The sequence below is a fragment of the Lagopus muta genome, chromosome 4 (assembly GCF_023343835.1).
Source record: "Lagopus muta isolate bLagMut1 chromosome 4, bLagMut1 primary, whole genome shotgun sequence".
In the NCBI taxonomy this organism is placed as follows: Eukaryota; Metazoa; Chordata; class Aves; order Galliformes; family Phasianidae; genus Lagopus; species Lagopus muta.
Genome location: NC_064436.1, coordinates 17852595 through 17866479, shown reverse-complemented (window position 1 = coordinate 17866479; position 13885 = coordinate 17852595). Strand labels below are relative to the sequence as shown.

General features: G+C 42.1%; 1 long non-coding RNA gene across 1 annotated transcript; it reads right to left on the bottom strand.

Annotated features, from left to right (window-relative positions):
* Positions 1-299: 299 nt before the first annotated feature.
* LOC125692012 (uncharacterized) lies at positions 300-11056 on the bottom strand. Its single transcript, XR_007376410.1, has 3 exons — positions 10944-11056; positions 6362-6496; positions 300-2917 (listed from the first exon to the last, which is right to left on the bottom strand). It is a non-coding gene; the product is annotated as an uncharacterized LOC125692012 (long non-coding RNA).
* Positions 11057-13885: the final 2829 nt, after the last annotated feature.

Here is a 13885-nt window from a genome sequence, read left to right as displayed (position 1 = left end):
AAGTGTAATAAGGTCAAAGGTCACATTAACATGAGCTATAATATTTATCTACTTGCAGGTCTTTTTTTTTTTTAGCATTTGTTACATAACAAAATCTAATATGTCCAGCCTTGTCTTTATGAAGAAATACTAAAGTCCACATACAAAAACCACAGCAGCAAAAAAAAATATATATATCAATGCAAATGCCATTAACAGTTTCCAAAACATTACTTGTTTCCCAGCACCAACCTACACTGTCTTCTCTCAGTACATCTTTTCACCTTTCACAAGCCTCACTTAATTCTGCATCCCTCAAGCTCTGCAGAACATTCATGTTCCCTTACCATTTGTACTACCAGATTTTGTCAATCAATGCACGAATACCAAAAGATGAGTCCTGTCCCAAACCACAGTGAACTGCAGCATACAAAACCCCACACTGCAAAGCCATTGCATGAACACACACAGCCCTCTATGCAGGAATGAACTTCAGCTTCCAGGCTCTGCAACAAAAGCTGGGTCTAAGGAGGTTAATTTTTACTTTTAGTGCAGACTTCTAAAGACTGCTTTTCATATTCAAGCTCAGCATCTACACTAAGATCTAGCCCTCTTCTTGCTTCCATTACTTCATACTTGCAGCATTTTTGTTCAAGTTGTTGGTGGAAACCAGAGCCCAGAACATTGACAACCTCTCCCAGATGTATTCCTCTACATCTGCATAAGGAAGCTCAAGTTGCTCAGATTGCAACAATGAACAACGTGAATGCAATCTGGAGTAAAATAAACAGGCCATTAAATTCAGATGTTAGGCATACAGTTTTCTTTTTCAAGCCACATTGGAGAGTTACCAGAGCTTTGGCTGCAGTAAAAGGCAGGAGTGTTCAAGTATTATACAGGGTTGAATGGACATCAGCTTTGTTTAAACATGCTGAAGAGGGCTTTTGCATACAGGCTAATGGTGATGACCTTCATATTGTTCATATAATACCCATGCAGTTGAAATTTTATGATCCACAACCAGAAAAAAATGGGCTTTTGGTTTTATTGATGGTTTGAGAAGTTAGAGAAACACTTGTGCATTTATCCCACTGATTGATATCACGTAAACACAGCTACATATCATTTTGAAGTTGTTAAATAAACATACCTATAATTAAATACATCACCTACTGTAGCCTTACTGATAGAGTACGTGACAATAAAGGAAATAAATGAAATAGAAAATGCGAAGCTAAGATTACATTTTGTTATGTAAAATGCTTAAAATAGAAGTAATTTAGATTTGATGTTTTTTGAAAGAAACCCAAATTCACGCTTCATGATAAATAACAAAGAAATTATTCTCTTAGTCAATTAATTTGGGGTCTGATTCCTTGCAATGCCAAACACCTTAAAGGCTCAGAGTCTTGCATACTGGCAGAACATTCAACAGCATGGTAAACTAGTTGCAAATTCTCCACATTCAAGAGAAAGAAATTAGTCAAGCTGGCTGGAAAAATCAATATCTGAAAATTTAATTTGGTTCCAGTGCCTATTCATTTGATATTCAGGAAGAGTCAAGGTTTCGGACAAGCCACCTCAGAAGTTCTGCAATGAAATTTACGCTGTGCTGTGCCTGTGCAGTGACAGAAATAGCAGCTCTTGCAGCAGCTGCCATGCTCTGGACAGATCAGTTGTGGGCTATGTCCCAAAACTGTCACCCATCCAGGTCACCTCAAGAAAATCTAGAGCCCCCAATCCATCCTATGTGAAATTTCAAGAACATTCTCCAGTCCGGATTAATGATGGACCTGACATCGGAGACTTCCCCTAGAGCCACCCACATCAGAAGGCCTTCATAACAGTAGGAAAGCAGAAGAGCTGCACAGTCCGTTACTGTTAGCCACAACAGAGTTACAGGGTCTCAGTAATATACAATGCCTACCTGCATATCAAGGAAATTATTTGAAGCTAAGAGGCTTTCTGCAGTATTGCTTACAAAGTACTCTATAGCACAACATTTTCTTCCCACAGAGTTCATAGAACAATAGAATACGTCCAGTTGGAAGGGACCCACAATGGTCATTGAGTCCACCTCTTGGCTCCACACAAGGCCACCAAAATTCAAATCATGTTTCTGAAAGGGTTGTCCACACACTTCTTGAAGTCCAGTGGACTTAGGGTTGTGCACATTGCTCTAGGGAGCCCACTCCACGCCCAAACATCCTCTCAGTGAAGAACATTTTCCTAATGCCCAACTTGACCATCCCATGCAGCTCCGTGTTGTTCCTTCAGATCCTGTCACTGTCATCAGAAAGCAGAGCTCAGCACTGCCCCTTTGCTCTCCGCAAGGAGCTGTAGGCCACCATGAGGCCTCTCCACAGACTCCTTTGTTCTGGGCTGAACAAACCCAGGGACCTCAGCTGCTCCTCACACATCTTGTCCTCACAGCCTCCTCCTTTGGATGTTTTCTAACAGTTTTATATCTTCCTTACGTTGGGAAGCCCAAACATGGTGCACAAAGTGCTTATGGTGAAGTTGAATCATGATAAAGCAGAGACGGACAGTCCCTTCCTTCAACAGGCTCACAATGCTGAGTTGTTATTTAATTAGAAAATTCTGACAAGTTTAATTATGAAAAGTTCAGCATTAAACAGCAGAGTGCTTGGTTGCCAGGACAAGAGGGATGAAGACATGGAGAGAGGCCAGTGGGATGTGAGCAGTTGGCACCAGTTTCTGGATACCATCAGTCTCGGGGCTAAGCCTGGCAACTCAACAAATTCCAGTCAAAATAGCACCTGTAGTATTTCAACAAGAGACAGCATATTACCAATAATTTGGCTTCTGGAGTCTAAGTTGCTGCAGTTGGATGTTCAACTTTGAGTCAGGAGTTCTAGGTCCATTCCTGTCAGTATCACAGAGCTTAGACAAGCAGTTGGGTTGGGTCCTATCACATCTAAAAAGGAAATGTCAAGTCAAAACAATCCAGCAGGCTTCTTCAGCTTATTTCATCTAAGCACATAAAGATATTCATAGTTCTTGAATGACAGATGCTATGAAATATTAAAAAATAAATTTAAAGAGAATAGAATAGGGCTTTAACTTGAAGAAAGAAATGGGAAGAAAGTTGAAAGCCTCTTGCCATCATGGATGAAACGAGCTGATGAAAGATGACATAGGTGTACGGCAGATAAAGAGAAGAGCCTGAATATGGTTTTACTGTTGTTTCTTTGTGTTGCTCCCCCTCCCCCCTCCCCCCCTCCCCCTCCCCCAAGAAAGATATAGGGAAACATGAAAACCTAAGATGCAGCAAGAAGACATGGCTGGCATGAGGTTACTATGAAATAACTGAATTAAATAAAGGGATAAGACCAGACACTTCTAGAGAGACTTCAGAATACACAACATTAGCATCTGGAGTTTGACTAGCCCTAAGAGAAAATGAGAGAGACATATTCAGGGGAAATAGAAAGGAGTAATGTTAGTATCATGACTATGTAATAAATCAAAACAGTCATATTTTACCTACATTTTCAAAAAACAAAACATTTTTGTAGGGAAATCTTCTGTTAAGGAAATGCAATTTCTTAGCTTGCCAGTTAAATCCAGCAGCTAAACATTTCTAATCTTTTCATTAAAAGCAAAGAAAATTAAGTTGTTAGAGTATTAAATTTCTCAGAACTCTGTCAAGAGATCTTTGTAAGAGGATTTCTAAGGAACCAGCTGTTAAAGACTTCCCACTAGCAAGAAATGTGCAAAGACATCTTTGAAGAAATTATATCCACCTGTGTGCCATTCAGGGCTTCTTGATTTTTAATTCATGCTTTTACCAATGTACCTAAGAAAAAAAATTAACTTATCAGAAACTCTTTAACTCTTTTTCCCCTCTGTTCTGTTACACATGCACTACATAAAACTTCAGAAGGAAATTCTTTGCGTTTTATTTCAGCCATAAAATACATGTTATATTACTATTGAAACGCTGCAAGATACGTTATGCTCCTATGGCCTCATGCCCTGTGACCAAGACACGTGGATGGGGCAGCTGAGTGCACGCCCTGTCATGTGTACTCACTTTTTATTGCCCATTCAAAAAACATCCGTTTGAAAAGAAACTGAACTAATGCCAAGAGCATTCCAACCTGCACAAAACCCAAAACAACTGAATTTACAGTAAAATTGTGAATAAATCTATATTCTGACTCCTTATGCTGGAAGAATGTTTAGTTGATTTAGCTTTTCTATTGCCACACCCTGTTTTCCTATTACAACAGAGACTAAAACTTTCAGTGGTACCAGTATCAAATGAAGATCCTTTGAAGTCAAAGTGTTTTTTTGTTTGTTTGTTTGTTATTTTTGGTTTGGTTTTTTTAAAGTAAGAACTTCACAACTTTTTTATGCTAAAAAAAACCCAAAAAACACATGCACACATGTGTATAGCTACGCTAATTTTCAGAGATGCAGCACTTTGTACAGGGCTCGTCCTACTCCTTCAAATCTACATCTGCTGACTGAGTAGGCATTCATCTGGTTATAGGGCTCTTGAAACAATCTGTATGATGACAATATAGCAAAGAACAAGCATCCACTGCCAGCACCGTTGCCTGGGAGCCTTCCAGTGGAACGTTCACATAGAGTTGCGGGAGCAGTCCTTTTAATGTATAGTTTGTGTGCCAGGCAAAACTGCTGTGCTGGCAAATTAACAGGTATGTCTACAAATATGAAAAGAGTGTTTCTAATTAAAGGAGATTAACTGTCCTATTTTTATTGATTTTTTTTTTTTTTTTTTTTTGCATGCAAAGATGTCCCATGTGATCCAACAAACATGAAAACAAAATTACTAACAATGAAAGTACTTTAGTAGTTATATTTTAAGTATCCAGCTGGTAAGGGATGCATTCTTTCTGGAGGGAGATGCACGTTTTACAATCTAGAAGTTCAACTTACATAGCTAAGATGCATTTCTGCAAGCTTCTCTCAATACCATGAGGTGGTATTTCACGCAGTGTGAGAAAGATCCTCAAGGATTCAGCCAACTCACTTTCTGTCCATTTCATTCAGATATATTCTCACATTAAGTAAGCTAAAAACACTCCTCTGTTTGACAGATGTTTGTAGAGCCCTGCTCACACAAACTGCATATGCAAAATTCACCAAACTTAGAAATATGAACTTCAAGCACTAACACCAATATGAAACTCTCCACAGCTGTTCTAGTATTATTTTATAACATCAAGAAGGGCTCTTACTTCATGCAACAGATCTTTGTTTCTAACTACATTGGTAGCTTGTTTTAATTCAATTTATGGGCACATCCTGTACACTCTTGCACAGTTGAGTAATCTCATTCAATTCCAAAGGCTTATTTATGAGCCTAAAGATGACTTACGGTAATAAAGAGCTACACCCTTGTCGTTCCAGCACTCACCTGCTCACTGCCAACGTTATCATAATATAAACAATGAAAAAAGTAAACAAACTATTTTCAACCATGTCTGAGCAAAGCACAGGTACGCAGAGAAGTACAAACAAGAATTCTATTGCTGCTTCCAATTCCTGCACCAGTTCAAGCTGAAAATGAAATTTTACCTACAATTTCTAGGAGGATTAAAAGTTCTTGTTTCACTATGGATTTAAGACAGAAGCATCTGCCATCATTTCTTACACTGGAATGAATCACATGCTTTTTCAATACACTGCCAATATTTCTTTCCTTCTGATATCATAATAAAATTCAGAAAGCAAAAAATTTCATCTAGCATGCTGCTTCACAAGATAAATGCAAATCCAAGATATTTCACATCACCAAGGTTTTCTTATTTTGATAAAACCTCGCTTTTACAGGTCGTTTCTCTCTTGTAGCTGCCGATGCCATTATTTTTATTTTAACCTGTAATATACCTCCATATCTCCTTTCTTACTCCCTATAGAAAAAAGCCCTCTCGTACTCCACTTTCCATTCAATTTACTTCTTGTTTCTCCTGTGAGAGGCTGTGCTCCAGCTAAGGAAAAGTTAACATCCTGAAGTGGGGCCACTACACAAGGAAATGGATCTTTCACTGCCTGCCATGAGCTATCAGGATTCTCCTTACACAGAGGCAATTCAAACAGAAACTTTTGCCAATGTAAATTCACTTGAGTTGTATGAACAGAAAAGGACCAGAGAGAATGAGGTCCAGAGAGGCTGCTTCCTTATGATAAAGTTAAGCTGATAAACAAGTTTACAAAACACTCTAGCTTCAAATATTGAGAGCTTCAAAGAAGGATCAGGTAACAAAAACTTTGTGATATTTCAGACAAAATTATTACTCTGCATCAATCAACTGAATTTTTTAATTTAGGCTTCACAGACTACTAAGAAACAAAGAGCAAAGGCTTTGCCTGTAACTTCTCTACTTACCCCTGTCAGTGCAACGTGCATAGAGCCAGACCAAATAAGTCCTCCTTCTGATTTGCAGCACCTGCTAACGTCTCCTAACTGATGTCAGCTTGCAGCAGAGAGATGCTGTTTCACACTATCTAGCAAAACAGGGAACTGAGAAAAGCAAGGAGAGATTTTCTTTGATTTCAAACACCTGTGCTATATTTATTTACCTATTTATGTTGGCATTTTATCTAGAAGCTTTGGGGTTATCAGATTTGCAAATCTTTTGGGCTGATGAGAAAATGTCTTTGAAGTACATCAGCTCTGATCATTTTTCCTTTTTTTCTTCTTTTTGGAAAACATTGTTAAATGAAATCATCAAATCACAGATCTCAATGTACAACACCCCTAAAGATTCAACTACCTAAGATAGATATTTTCAACATTTGTTACATAAAGCTTTCACCTTTAAAGAAAAATACTCAGAGTGAAGTAAAGAATCATGGAATCATATTTCATTTGTTTAATAGAGGTTTCATTTTATGTAAATGCTCATAAATGAAATGCATGCAGATGAGAATAATATAGTTCATTTTTGTCATTAACATCATAATTAGAAGATTCTTACACAATTTACAAAAAAAAACAAGAAAATCAATAGAGAAAAAAAAAAAAAAAAAAAAAAAAAAAAGAAGTGCCTTCTTGTGCATTATAAGTCAAGTTTCTAAGCTTCCATTCTGGATTCAGCTGAAATAGAGTTAGCTTTCTTCCTGGTAGCTGATATGGTACTTAGTTTTGGATTTAGTATGGGAAAAGCATTGTTAATGCTTTAGTTGTTGCTGAGCACCGCTGCACAGAACCCAAGGATGTTTCAGCTTCTCACACTGCTCTGCCAGCAAAGAGGCTGGGGATGCACAAGGAGATGGGAGGGGATAGAATTAGGACAGCTGACACAAACTGGACAAAGGAATGTTCCATAATATTTCACATCACATTAAAAAATAAGAGTGGAGGTGTTGGCCAGAGGGACAGATGCTGCTTGGGGACTGGTTAAGCATAGGCAGGCTGACAGTGAACAGCTGCATTGTGCAACACTTGTTTTGTCTGTTCTACCACAGTTTTCCTTCCTATTAAACTGCCCTTATCTCAACTAATGAGTTTTCATTCCTACCCCGTGCCACTATCTCCACTTCTCTTCCCTGTGCCTGTGGAGGTGAGTGAGCAAATGGCTGTGTAGTATTAAGCTGCCTGGCAGGCTAAACCACAGCAGCTTCACCTGTTACTCAGGTCTTACAGCTATAGCTGCTGCATAGATTAAAAACGCAATGCGTTTAACAAGCTGAAAAAAGGTTGTTTGTAGGAGTTTGTGCTAGCAGGAAGGGAAAAAGGAATCAGCGACTATAGACAATTTTTTTTTTTTAAGGGAAGCATAGGACCCTGAAAAGGGAAAGAGACCCTGACTTTTTCTCTCAAGGAACGGAAGGCCGCCGAGAGCAGAGCCTCCCAACAACCGAGGGGTACCATGGACAGCGCCCGCATCACGCACAGCGAGGGCGGTCTGACAGGAAAGTCAATATAACAATTCCGAGGGGGGGGAAAAAAAAGCTTAAAAAAATAAAATAAAATGATAATTAAAAAAATCAAGCGTCATCCAGCAGCTCTCCAGGAGCCGCAGAGTTAGCCTGCTCACTTGCCACCCACTCGACCAGCACACGTCAGACCTTCATGCATCCTCTTTATCAAATAACCCTTTGTGGAAAGTTTCCATGGCTCCATCACCAGAGTCAGTGCTGGAAGCCAGGATTAAAGCTAATAGGAGAGCAACCCGGGCAAGTTTATTAGCGCTACTCAAGGGGTTTTATGGCCATTTCTGAATCAGTTTAGACTTCCCTCTGTTGATTCACCTGCCTCAGCAGTTACGGCACTAATATTAGGTAAGCACAAAAGACGTAAAGTTCAGTTGCAATAAAACGTAAATAAAAGTTTATTGCAGGGTGTGTAAAACTAAAATTTTAAATTAATCAAGACAGCAGCTTCTAGGCAACTTCAAAGGCTACCTTATTTTTTCTACACTTAACTGTGTCCTCACAGGCAGAGTACAAAAGCCTTGTACTTAAACCCACTTTCTTTTGGCCAAACTACTCATCCTGCTGATGTTGGGGGCCTTCACGTTGATACTGGGAAAGGGAGCAGTGCAACTGCTCCAAGATTTTCATATCAGGTATGCAGCACACCTAACACAGGAATTTCCTATTGGCAATTTTGTAGCCCTCTACTTTAGAAGCAGTGAGGCCATTATTACTTATTTTTCCCTAGATAATGCAATGCAACAGGGAAATTTGAAACAGCAAAGACTATGACACTACAGTTCACTATTTTTTCCCCCAAAAGCTCCAAAAGTAGAGCTAATACCTTAAAATAGCTCACCACAGACCAGATGTTAACACTCAGGTTCAAGCCAATTCAGTATGATCAAAATCCAAAACTGAATTCAGAGGAAGAATTGGAAAAACATATAAAATTAATCAATGCAAATATCCAATGCTGCCATTATTAGTATACTAAGTAACAGCCTTTTTTTTTCTTTTTTAAATGTTTCTTGTTTCAATGAAAGCTTTTTCTGACAGTGTCAATTATCTAAAAACAAAACAAAAAAAACTCAAATAACTTCACCAGAAAGCCAATAGCATTATAAAACAAATGAGCTGGAAAAAGATAGGGAAAAAGGCATTTAAAGGCCTTTCAGAACCAGGATGCTTTATCAGTAACAATTTGCAGGAAATACAAACTGAGATCAATATGTAAACACCCCAAATTTTTTGGTGGAGCATGGCAGTGCTCAGAATTGTCTCTCTGGATTTTTTTTTTTTCCCTTTCAGCCAGACACCTTGACTTGATACTTTTCATTTACGTTTCTCTAATTTGATTGAGATCCACCAAAACTGATACTTCCATAATAAAGCTTCCAGATTAGATAATCCTTTCTCTTCCGTTGTTTGCTTTTATTATTATATAAATAAAAAGTTATGTCAAAGGATGACACAAGCTACTTGTTTCCAGTATTTGCTGCAGACTTTGAATAGACTTATCCAGCTTAATCTGCCAATTTTCTGCACGCACCATGGTCCTGTACAGCCACGTATTTCAGGAATCTTTGGGCCACATCCCCACGCCGTTCTCTAAGTGTGCACAGAGTATAATATATGTGACTGCAAAACACACCCATTAGTATCTCTTCTTTTTCATAAGTGTTTATGGAAAGAAGGAAGAGGCTGACTCTTCCTCATCTACTATACAGCAAACTGCCACAGAACAAAAGAAAAACCTCTGAGTGGTTTCAAGAGCCATAAGCCTGGATTGAGATGCTCACCTTTCATGTTTCCTGTTTCCTTTATAGGGAATAACTTTCATTACTCTCTGCTTTTATGACCATATGAAATTATAATATTGTTCCAATATTATAATATTTGACACACTGCTTTCACTAAGGCCAGGATTATGCTCCTCTGTTTGCTCTGCTTTCATTGGAAAACAAAAGGAAACCAAAAACAGAAGTTTGCCTTCCAAACATCAGTTCCCACCATGGTTGGAATGGTGACAAAAAAACTGAAATCAACATTTTAAACTTCTGTTCAGCCAGTCTTACACTGAGGTTGCTCCTCCAGCACACACTTCAACAGCTGAATACCCAACCATGCTCTCCAATGCTGGAAGGTGCCCGGTTGTGTGACCATCAGGAAAGGCTGTGCTCTAGGGCTTTTGTCATGAACTCCCATGCACAAAGCACTACAGGTCCAGGAATGCCTCCATAGAAGAATCACATCCCATCTTCAAGAGCAACCCAAAACTGCAGGCCAAGGCTGTGAAAGCCCCCTTAAAAAACACAGCACTGAGTTTCCAGCACCATAAAGGAGCCCAGGCAAAAATGGGTAAATGGGTAAAGCAGATTATCTCAATACAGAGGCACTGGTAGCTTTTGCAGGATTAGGTAACAAGAGCACCCAAAGCCATCTTTCCTTTAACTATGAATAGTGCTTGGGCCAGTTCCCCTACAACTGTGCCACAGGCAACAGCAACACTCACATGAAGTGATTAGGGTAGTATATTTAGCATGGTTAGGTCATGGTTGGACTCAATGGCCTTTAAGGTCTTTTCCTGAGTGATTCTATGATTCTATGATCTCGTTTCTTGCTAACCCCAGAATAAGAGCCAGCAACACTTCAGAGCATTTATCTCTTTTCCCAATAAGCAAACTCCAAAACCTCTAGTGACAATTCAAAGCCCTTCTGTCTCAGTTACCACTCTCACAGAGCCAAACTGTTTTTTCCCCAAGCCCTCTTAAACAAACAGCTTTTAGGATGCTTCACAATGCAGAAAAGAATAGGGTTAATTGGCTCCCCTGAGTAATAAAATTGTAACTGATTTCATCCAGAACACCTGTTGTGATCACACAAAAGAACTACATATATATATATATATATTTTTAAACAAAAAAAGTCTGGTAAGCAATACAACAGAACAGCACAAGCCTAGCTGCATTTATTCTAGTCTGACTACAAACATTACAGCACTGGTAACTTCAGGAAAAAAAAAACCAAACCACAACTATCCTTCCTACCTGAAGTATGATCAAGGCCTGTGGATACCTCTGCACATCAGAATGCATCTTTCCTTCTCTCCAACGAACAACCTCCAGCCAATACCCACATCAAGGAGAAAAATCCAAAAGACACACTGTGTGCAGCCTATTTCAAGGTTTCTCACCTCCAAGTGATCTTTATGGACTCTGGGGAGGGAACAAGCTACAGGTGGGGAGAATGACTTGTCTGCTGAAGCTCCCTGCAGCTGCCAACCTTCTCAAGGCTTCCTCAACTATGCCCTATAACAGAAACGTCTGTTCTTTCCTCCCTCTCAGCCCACTCCAAACAACAAACTAAAGCTGGAGTAAGGCATCTGTTTTACATCCTGCTTCCCAGGACAGGAGGAAGTAGGGCCCAACAAGAGTCAGAGCTCAGATGAACCAGATCTGTAATGGAGGAAAGCAGCATCCCTAGTGTTGAACACTCTCCTCACTGGAAATACTTCCGAAGGGACAGGGGAAAAAATGCATGGTGCAAGAAGCATAAGAAGACACACAACCTGTGCTCTTGCCCTGATATTAGAAGTCACCTAACCCTGGTAGGTCCTATGTCTTTTGCCACAAACAGGACACAGGGATCTGAGAACTGGAGCAGCACTCCTGACAAGGGATGCTGGCCGACAATCTGGGCAAGCTCTCAGCTGTACAACTGCTCTAGGGTTAAGCACATAGGTGTGGAAGTGATCCAACAAGTCATCCCAGCTGCCAGCCCACAGCCAGCATTTTGATGGACCATCCTTAACACACTGGGACTTAGTTCAGCATTAGTACCAGCCAGAGGAAAATGAAGGGAAAAACAAAAAGGAGCATGCAAATGGGTGGGATACAAATAATAAAAGAGAAACTTCTATTACAGGAATTGACATCAGGGAATTGCTTAGGCTCGAAGGGACCTTAAATCCAAAGAAATCCAATTGTATGGAAGCATTTGGCCCACTTTCCTTTGCCTTTTTAAAATGCAGCACAAAAGAGCCTGGTGTCCACTCCTGACAGGGATCCCTGGTTTCCGGAGTTCCAGCTTCATCCTTACCCCTGGGGCAGCCTAAACCCACACATGGAGCCTTCTCTCAAGGCAGTGTTTGTGTGGCATGGAAACACAAGCCCCCCCCCGTGTCCCTCCTTTTATAAACAGACTTTGGAAAAAAGAACAAAAAACAAACAAACAAACAAAAAAGCTGTTGCAGGAGATGGCATTTATTGCAGATAACAGAAAAGGGGTGCCTGCTCACACTGGGGCTGGGTCCTGCAATAAATAAACAAATAAATAAATAAATGAATAAATAAATATCCCAAAGATCTTAACAATAAAGCCAGCAGTAGCTGGTTGAGGATGAAATGATGCGCATTGGCATGGGCGGTTCTAAGCGTTTGCTTATCCCAAGCAGATCTTTAACATCCCCTCCCTTCTAATCTAACAAATCCAAGGGGTTACGATGCTGGTGGGCTGAGGTCTCTTTATTTCAATGAGCATCATCGAAGAGACACTCGGACAAGTTTGTAGCATTGAACCCGGAGGTTTTCAGGAGGAAAATTCAGTGCGGGCAGCGCTTGGGGAAAGGGTTAATTCGGTGGCCGCGATGCGTATGAAATGATGGTAAATTACCCGGCGCGTTCTCCCGGGGAAGAAATTAGACTTCAAAAGGGCTGGAGCCCTCCTGAATATATATCAAGCAGATGGGCTGATGCGCTGTCTCGCTGATGCGCAGTTGATTAACCGCTCCATAAAAAGCGGCAGCACCGCTCGGGTGCGCGTCGCTATCCCGGCTTGTGCGCGGGAGCGCGCACCAGGGCGGGCGAGAGAACACGGGGATTATAGCGATTAAGCACAAATACAGCAAACGATAAAGAAGGAAGTTTGGATGAATTGAAAATTGGACCGTTGTGAGTGCGATTTGCTGTGCCAGCCCCAAAACTCGTTTTCCCAGCCCCGAATGTCGCTGTCCTAGACCCAGATCTCGGTTTCCCTGCCTGGCGCAGGGGGCACAGCTCCTAGCGGCTGCAGCCCGGTGTGAAGGTCTCCCGTGTCTCCATCCCGAGACGGGCGGGATGGAGCGCACGGCACAAAGGCACCGGGGGCAGCGAGGAAACGCTTCGCCGTGTTGACACGTCCTGGCCGCGCTCCCAAAGGCGTCCCTCTGCCACCCGATAGCCCTTCGGAAGGGGCTCTCTGCTTTCCTCGGAGACGAGCCAGCGGGGAGTTGCCCTCGGCGGGGAGGGGTCGTGGGGGCTCTGCGCGGCCCCCGCGGGTGACATTCCTGCAGGGGAGCGGCGGTCCTATCGCATCGCTTTGCAGCAGATGAGAGAGCCGAGAGTCCCTCGAGAGTTCCTCCGGCGCCCCACGCGTGCACGGGGCTAGAGAGGAGCCACGGGAGCACACACACACACGAGACCCCCCCGCGCAAGCAGGCGTTGCTTTTTCCCTTTTGTATCCCTCTTCGACGGCCGGTCGCTTATCGGGCGAGGCGAGGAGGGGGCCGGGGGAAGACCCGAGCGCGGGCTGCCGGGACGGGGACGGGGACGGGGACGGGGCACAGCGGAGCTCCCCGCGGGCCGCAGCTCCCCGGGGCGCCGCCTGAAAGGCCGCCGCGCCGCGCTCACCAGCTGACAGCGCGTGCTCCGCTCCAGACACGGCGCACCGCGGCCGGGAGCGCGGCCAGCCCCCCCCGGGCCGCCCCGCCGCATTGTCCGCCCCGCTCTAATTAAGAAGCGCCGGTGTTAACCCTTTCTCCCCTGTTCCTTCCTTCTTTCTATCCCCGGGGCTAGAGGTTGGGCAAACAGTAGCTGGAGAACCGCACCTCGAAGAAAAAGGAGTATTTGATCAAAACCGAACGCACTCGCATTAAGGAAATGCCTCAAAAAGTGATAAAAATGGCACAAAGCAAAGCAGCAGCGAAGTGCGCGCTCTCCACTTCGCAAACTTT